The sequence below is a fragment of the Durio zibethinus genome, chromosome 25 (genome assembly GCF_047325235.1).
Source record: "Durio zibethinus cultivar Kanyao isolate XHJ-2024 chromosome 25, ASM4732523v1, whole genome shotgun sequence".
Taxonomy (NCBI): Eukaryota; Viridiplantae; Streptophyta; class Magnoliopsida; order Malvales; family Malvaceae; genus Durio; species Durio zibethinus.
The window spans coordinates 6356930-6365632 of NC_143186.1; positions in this window are offsets into that span (position 1 = coordinate 6356930).

The window sequence follows — 8703 nt, forward strand, 5'->3', positions numbered from 1 at the left end:
TTTCTTTGGCCAAAAAACAAAATTGCACCACCCTTCCTTAACAGATTAACAGACATTGAAAAATTGCACACGTATTCTTCCTTTATCTCTTCCATACATTCAACCAAGTAAATTATTATTATTATTATTATCATTATTATTTAAAATTTTTAATCTATCTTTAAATCTTTTATTCTTATATTTAATTGACTAAAGAGAACATTATTTCTTGTCCATTTTAAGTGTGTTGGGACAATGTCTTTAAAAACACCGTCCAACCCTAGCCTAAAAAATCTTCTATCTCATTCACTGCAAGAAGATATGGCCTCCGATTCTTAATGAATCAGGATTTGACAACACTTTATGAAAGGGATTTCATTATTTTGTAATGTTTAAAATGCTATTATATTTAGAATTTTATTTTATTTAATCTTTTTAGCATAACAAAATCTTGAGAAACAACACAAATTGAACAAGCTAACTAGCACCAACGCTGCGACACATCATCACACAAGTAGCCTACAAACCCTAAAGATTTGGACAAAATAAAATTTTAACCAACAACAATATCTACAGACTACAGTATTATTAATGAAGCCTCACCAAGAAATGGAAGGGTGTTAAAATTTTTAAAATTATTTTTATATTAATATTTTAATATATTAAAATTAAAAATATATATTTTATTAATTAATATTTCGAGCCAAACAAGTTAAGACTTAAAAAATCATATCAAGGTCCAACTTGAATACACCAAGACTATGAATAAGTTTAATTTGATGTGACTGTTTATGGTCATATTTAGTGACATGAAATGATGTGCATTGATGATAATATTGAATTGATCATTGAAAGGCAAGATGGTTATTTGGTTGTTGTTTGGGATGAAAATTTTCTGAATGAAAGAGTTATGTTTTGTGTTATTTCCAGATACATGAGTGCATGGGCGGATGGTCATTAGGGCCAGAGGGGGCCTTGGCCCTCAAAAAATTTTAGAAACTCTTAAGGTATACATGTATAAGTTTAAAATAATTCTTCAAAATGAAATGATTAATTTTTATAGTTTTATATTTAATTATGCACATTAATTTTAGAGGGATTAAAATCATATTACTATTTATCTATTTATTGTATCCACCAATAGTTACTTATAAACCTTTAAACCTTTAAAATCAAAAGGTCTATTATACGTTTTAAATTATAATCATGTGAAATTAATAAAAGTCAAATTAACTTTTTAGTTTTTTAAACAAGACCCCAAATCTCCAATTAAATACTAAACATACATATGTTTTTCCTTATCTTTTTTTAGCTTACAATAATTTTTTCTTTTTGTATAATATTTTCACTTGTAATTTTACTCTAGATCTCTATCTCATCTTATAATCTTTAAAAAAAAAATAAAATTGGAATCATTCAACGTTTTTATAACCCAGTGACCCCCCTTTCATATTCGATGTGAGATTAGAATACCTTACCTACTCTTCCTTGACAGGCTTGGTATGACATTTTCCTCCATCCAACCTCATAACACCCTCATCACAGAGGCTAACTACTCTGCCTACCCTCCTTCAAGGCACTTGGCGTTGGTCGAACGATCTAAGGCCTACTCTGATACCACTTGTTAGATGCCCATTACCCTCTCCCCTCAAAACTAGCTTATTAAGATGAGCAGTACCAACGTTTTTATATCCTAGTGACCCTCTTTCATGTTCGATGTGAGATTGAAATACTCTACCTACTCTCTCTTGGAGCGCTTGGCATAAAAAAAATTACAACTTCGAATATCAAAATCAATGTTATTATTTCAAAAATATATTTACTTTCTTGCTTCCATAAAAAAATATATTTCTTAACTATTAATTTGTTTATACTTTTTTATTTCAATTTTAAATTACCAAAAGAACAAAAAAAATTTAAGAAAATTTGAGTAATTAAAAGTCCTGTTTTTTTTTTTTAAAGTTTAATGTTGTCATAATAATATTTTTATAATTTTATGAACATATTATTTCTATTAGTATATTTTGTATATAATATATATATAAATATTTGAGGAGGAATTTGTTTTATATCAATGCAAAACAATTTGTTTTACACTCTTTTTATTATATAAAATTTCACATCAATATGATATCTTATAATTTTGATTTTTATATATGATAGAATTCATAAAATATATCTTATTAAAAAAATATATAATATTAATTGCTTTTTCCAAAATTAATTGTTAATATCCATCACTAATTATATATAAACTTATTGATATATAAATATATTCCCATACATTGCACATGTATCACATAGATTTAAAACTAGTTATGGCTTAAAATTGATGGTTTTACTTGTGCAAATTGTTTGTGTACTTAAAATTAGGGTGAATGAGCTATCACTTAAACTAGTTCATTCATTACACTTCTTGTTGGGGTGATAACTTTCCTTTTTGTGCATGCATAATAATCTAATTGTTATATTCCTACTAATATTCCAAATTAACTGATATCATAAAAAAGATACAATATTAATTGGTCCCTTCAAAGTTAAATATCAAGATCTGTCACTACATGGGTGCTTCCTTTTTTTTCTTTTTTTTTGGCTGTTTAATAGTAATTGTGTTTTTGCTTGTTGGAATATAATATGAAAAAATAACCGATTTGTATTTGATTAGTCCAAAGACTAACTGCTTGGGAAGTTGGTGTAAATCAGGGGCCTTCATTCTATATGTAGAGTAACTGTTTTGGCTGAATTTTATATTCTATCTTTTTATATGTTTGGCTATTTGTGGTCACGACTAAAAAGTGGTCTGAATAGAGAAGACTTCTATGGTGGTTTAGCTTTTGCGTTCCAATTATTGGACATGTTCATCCAAACGTTCATGGTTGTGTTTTGACTCTGTGATTTTGAATACTAGGTGTTGATCTTTTATTCATTGTACATGGTTTTACATTTTCAGCTTTAGGTAGCCTTATTGATCAGAGGTGTCCATGGATTGTCTTATTTTAGGCAACTCAGCCCAGCTTGATTGGAAAGTCTTTGCTTGTGAATTTCAAGGCTTATACCTAGTTTGAAAATATTATTATAAAAATTCCTTTTATTATTAAATTAATATAAATGTATTAATCAAATTAAAATTGAGATTGAGCTTAATTGGACCAGCCACTTGAGCATGTCTATCTATACCCTCTCAAATACATAATAAGTCAGCATTGAATTTTTACGTAGCTTTTAGATAAGTTAAAACATTTAAAACTTATTAAATTATTTTACTTATTTTAAATAAATTTTTATAGTTTTATTTTATTCAAATAAATTTTTATACTTTATTTTCAAAAAAGTTTTTATTTAAATAAAAATAAATTATATTAAGAGTTTATTTAGCTACAAATTAAATGTTTAACAATTTATTTAGATGTAAATTAAAATTTCAAAACTTATTTGAATATTATAAAAGTATAAAAATTTATTTAAAATTATAAAAACTTATTTAAGTAAATTTATAAAATTTAAAATTTTTTTATTATTTTAGCCTTTTAGATATTGTTAACTTTATTTCTACGTACAATTTTATATACCAAACAAATCCATATATATTGTTTACTTCATCTCTACAATTTTATATCACGACAAATTCAAATTCAAGGTATATGTTGAAAATGAGAACAAAATTCTTTTTCCTTTTCTACTACTATTTTCTCTCATTTGGGCAAAAAATTAAGTAAATCCTTCACTACCCTTTCCTCTAGACGTAGTAATAGAAAACATAATCAATTTCCAAATTTAAAAAAAAAAAAAAAAAAAAACTACACAGCCCATTTTTATGAGGAAACTTTTAATATCAAAGGAAAAAAACAAAAAAAAAGTAAAGTAAAGATTTGGTTTTTCATACTTACAGTAGTCATGCACCTTCATCAAGCTATTTAGCCACTGTTGTTCATGTCCTCTTCTCAGCTCCGTACTTCTTCCACAGAAATCTGGTTGCTTTGATGAAAAAAAGCTCAATTTGAGTGTGGTTCAATTATACTGCTAATTATCGACGCTTTGACCAACTTGTACTGAAATATTTCAAGTCAATGGAAGACTTAAACAAAGACCATACGATGATTGCGCAAATCTCAATGTTGGCTATCAACGTGGTACTAAAATAATTAAATTTTCTTTTAAATAATCGATCATGCAACTTGAAGATAAGACAAACAGTACAATCATTTTGTTTTTCATTTCGGAACGTGCAACAATGCACTCAAGGACAGGAGGTGAGGGATTCCGCTCTTATCCTTTCTTAGTACAAATACATATGTATTTCCTCTGTCTTTATTTTTATTCATTTTTTTTAAATGTCTCAAACTTTTTCTTAATATTTAAATTTTTTATTTTTTTATATTTTAAAATTATATTTAAAATTTTTAACATTAAAAATCATAAAATTTTAATTTTATAAAAAATTTAATTTTAATATTAAATATATTAAAATAATCTTTTTATTAAACTTGTCAAAATTAAATATTTTTAAATAAAAGAAAAAATAATTTACATAATAATATTTCTTCTCAGTATATGTGTAATTTTTTTAATTAAAATCTTAATAAATATTATATTTATATAGTTAATTAAATAATTAATTAATAAATTAAAATTTAATTAATAATCAAATTTACATATAATAAAATTGGAATAACTAAATTAAAGTCTCGGTATTATATGTGTATTTAAAAAAAAAAAAAAGAAATTGTTACCAGTGCACTTAAGTTTATTATATATAAAGTATTATGGCATTCAATAAAAAACTACTAATATAAATATATAGTACATTTTTATGCAATATAAATGGTACATTTATTAATTTTAAAGAATGCCATAGAACACTGATTAGAAAATAAAAAAATTAATATGTATAATTTAATATGTATGTATAATTATCAACTTTATTTGAATGTAAAATGAATTTCTTCTTGAATATTCAACCGTTTGTGTACAGTAGGCGGGGGAATATTATATTATCCATGCAAAAATTACATTTTATATGACAGGTTAATTTTTTCATTTGCTCTTGAAAAAAATTATCACTAAAAATATAAAATTTAGTTATTAAAATTTATAGTGATCAATTTTAAAATCCTCATTTATTGATACAAATAACTCTATAAAAAATGTATTAGTGATATTTATTAAATCACCACAATAGCATTTTTTTTTTTTACATAAAATTTGACACTAAAAGTATTAGAATATGTGACTAAAATAAATTATTACAATAGTTCATTTTATTATAACAATTTTTTTGACACTAAAAAAATTAAAATAGTGACAAAAAAAGTTGTTATAATAACATATTTTTTTGTGATTATAATATTGACCATAAAAGTATAGTAATAGTTGCAAAACTATATGTCATAACGTCTAGATCCGGGGATCTATCGCCAGACATTGACTTTAGGGAGTCGCCACCAATCTTTTTTATCTAGGTGCGATTGGCCACCTAAGGAATCTGTCCTTTCAGGGAACACCTAAGCTTGAGGGTCCCTAAAAGAATAGGTTCGGGTCTGCTAACCAGAACAAAGTTCGGGAGTTCGGTTACGTGTGAGGAAGGTTGTAGCACCCTCACAACGCCCATCAAAAGATGGTACCAGCTTAAATTTGTGTTATCCAAAAGCCTTAAAATTTTACCAAGTAATTAGTTGTTGGAAATGATTCTCAATTGACTCTAATACTTTTAGCAGAAAATTGAGAAAATTCCCTCACCTCAGGAGTATGCAAGAAAAACTACTGTTTCACTTGCAGGGGCTCCGTCGTCGGATTTATTAAAGAAAAAACAAAATCATCCAATTAATTATTGGAAATTATTCTCAATTAACTCTAATACTTTTAGCAGAAAATTGAGAAAATTCCCTCACCTCAAGAGTATGCAAGAAAAACTACTGTTTCACTCGCAGAGGCTCCGTCGTCGGATTAATTAAAGAAAATCAAAATCAGCCAAGTAATTAATTATCGGAAATTATTCTCAATTGACTCTAATACTTTTAGCAGAAAATTGAGAAAATTCCCTCACCTCAAGAGTATGCAAGAAAAACTACTGTTTTTACTTGTAGAGGCTCCGTCGTCGGATTAATTAAAAAAAATCAAGATCAAAATCAAAGTCAAATAAAAAAATGCAAAAAAAAAAAAAAAAAAAAAAAAAAAAAAAAAACCTGGAGCGGCTCGGATCGTGGCTCGGCTCGGCTCGGCTCAAGGAAGAGAAAACGGCTCGGAGAAGCGGCTCGGGAAGACCGGCTCGGCTCGGCTCGGCTCGGAGGGGGGGCTGGGCACGCGCGGGTCAGAAAGCGGGTCGACGCCCGGGTCGGGTCGGGTTTTCGGCAAAACGCGCGGATCCTCTGATTAACTTAAAGCCAAAACGACGTCGTTTTGGGAGGGTATAAAAGGCAATCCCCTTCGTTTTTCGGCAGAACGCTCCTCTCCCCTCTCTCTCTTCCTTCCCTTTTCTCTCCCTTCTCTCTAAAAACCGAAGAACACCGGTGCCGGATTCTGGGAAATTTGGCCGGAATCTGGAAATTTCGCCGGAAGTTGGCCGGAAGATCGCCGGTTTCTGGGATTCTTCGCCGAAAACTGGGTTGGTCGCCGGAAACTTCAAAGTTCGCCGGAATTGTTGCCGGAAAATTCAAATTTCGCCGGAATTTTCGCCGGATTCTGGAAATTTCCCAGAAATTTCCAGAAAAATTTTTCGCCAAAAATTTTCTAAAATTTTTTTTCTCACTCCCAGACCACTCCTAAACTTTTCCTAGCTTCCTATACGCCTCCTTTTCTCTCAAATCAGTAGCTTTGCTTACTGTTTTCTGTGTGTTCTTGAACTGTTCCAGGGGGTGCCTTTTATAGGGATTGATCAGGAGTTTCTGATCAATCCCAACTCCTCCTTGGACGGGGATTCAGTCTTTGAATCCAATTGGACTCTTTAGATTGAATCCCCACTCCCAGTAGGATTCTTCAGCTTCAATCTTAGCCCTCCAAAATCAAAAATAAAAAAATACTAGATAATAATCAGATAAATCAAAAGATATTTAAAAAATATATATATATATATATCTGATAATCAGAAAAAATCAGAACAGATAATTAAAAATAATAATAATAATAATAATAAAATAAGATAAACCCAAGTATATATTACAAAAAAATAATAATAATAATAAATATACAACTATATACATATAAATCTAATCTAATAAAAAAATAAATAAATATATACATAATAATAATAATAATAAAATACAAAAGAAGAAAAAAATACAAGATTGAATTGGGCCTTACCCGTTTGGGCCAGGCCCAATTGATCTGGGCCCGGACCCAATTGGGTGTCTACAGCTGCCCCTCTTTGCACATTTTCTGTGAAACAGAAATTGCGCAAAGACGTAGACACCCAATCAAGACTCAACTCAACATTTTTTTGATTTTTTTTTTTATTTTTGATTTTTTTTGTTTTTATTTTTTTGTTTTTTTGTTTTTTTTGTTTTTTGTTTTTTTGTTTTTTTGTTTTTTTGTTTTTTTTGTTTTTTTTGTTTTTTTTTTTTTTTTTTTTTTTTTTTTTTTGCCGAAGCTCCTCTAAACAGAGACTCAACGACTTTTGAAAGTAAATTGCTCCTCTAAACAGAGGCAACGGACTTTGGAAAGTAAATTGCTCCTCTCAACAGAGGCACCACGACTTTGAAAAGTAAATTGCTCCTCTCAACAGAGGTACCACCACTTTGGAAAGTAAATTGCTCCTCTCAACAGAGGTACCACGACTTTGGAAAATTAAATTGCTCCTCTCAACAGAGGCACCACAACTTTGAAAAGTAAATTGCTCCTCTCAACAGAGGCACCACGACTTTGAAAAGTAAATTGCTCCTCTCAACAGAGGCAACGAACTTTGAAAAGTAAATTGCTCCTCTAAACAGAGGCACCACGACTTTGAAAAGTAAATTGCTCCTCTCAACAGAGGTACCACGACTTTGGAAAAATAAATTGCTCCTCTAAACAGAGGCAACGAACTTTGGAAAGTAAATACTCCTAGACAATCATGTCCGAAGGAGTTGAAAGTTGTGTTTGAAGGGATTTCAGGAGATTATGCCCAAAGGTCTTATAAATCAACCCTGATACCAAGAGACATCCTATTTCGAGGATTAGGAACTTACCTGACAAGTTTCTTCTCAAACTTGCAAAGTCTTTTTATATCTGTCTTCTCCATGTGGGATGTTGGAACACCCCTGCTTCTTGAATTTATACACTATATTCTCCTGAAAGTAGTGTATGCTGTGCAAATGCATATGAATTTCAATGCATGCTATGCAAATGATGGCCAATTAATTTCTATTCAATGTATGGTACTCAAGTTTCTCTAGCTCTTTTTTCTTGGGTGTCAAGCCCTTTGATTCCTCAAGGATCCAATTGCACTGCTCTTCTAAGATCGAACCAGTGTAGCTCTCAATTTATCTTTTCCACTCACATTCTTCCTTGTTCAGTTTCTCAATACTTTGGAATAAGCTTCATCAATCGATCATCCCTTGACCATCATTCCATGAATTTCTCAGCACTAGCAAATTTCAAAACAAATTTCATCCACCATCACTGGGTCTTTGTCTCAGCATCAACCATTCCAAAATAAACTCTGTCCACTGATTGTTCCCACCATTCGACCAATTCATCCTTGTACTCATCACTTGGTTGTATCGCTTTTCAAGATTTGCCCCATCACATCAT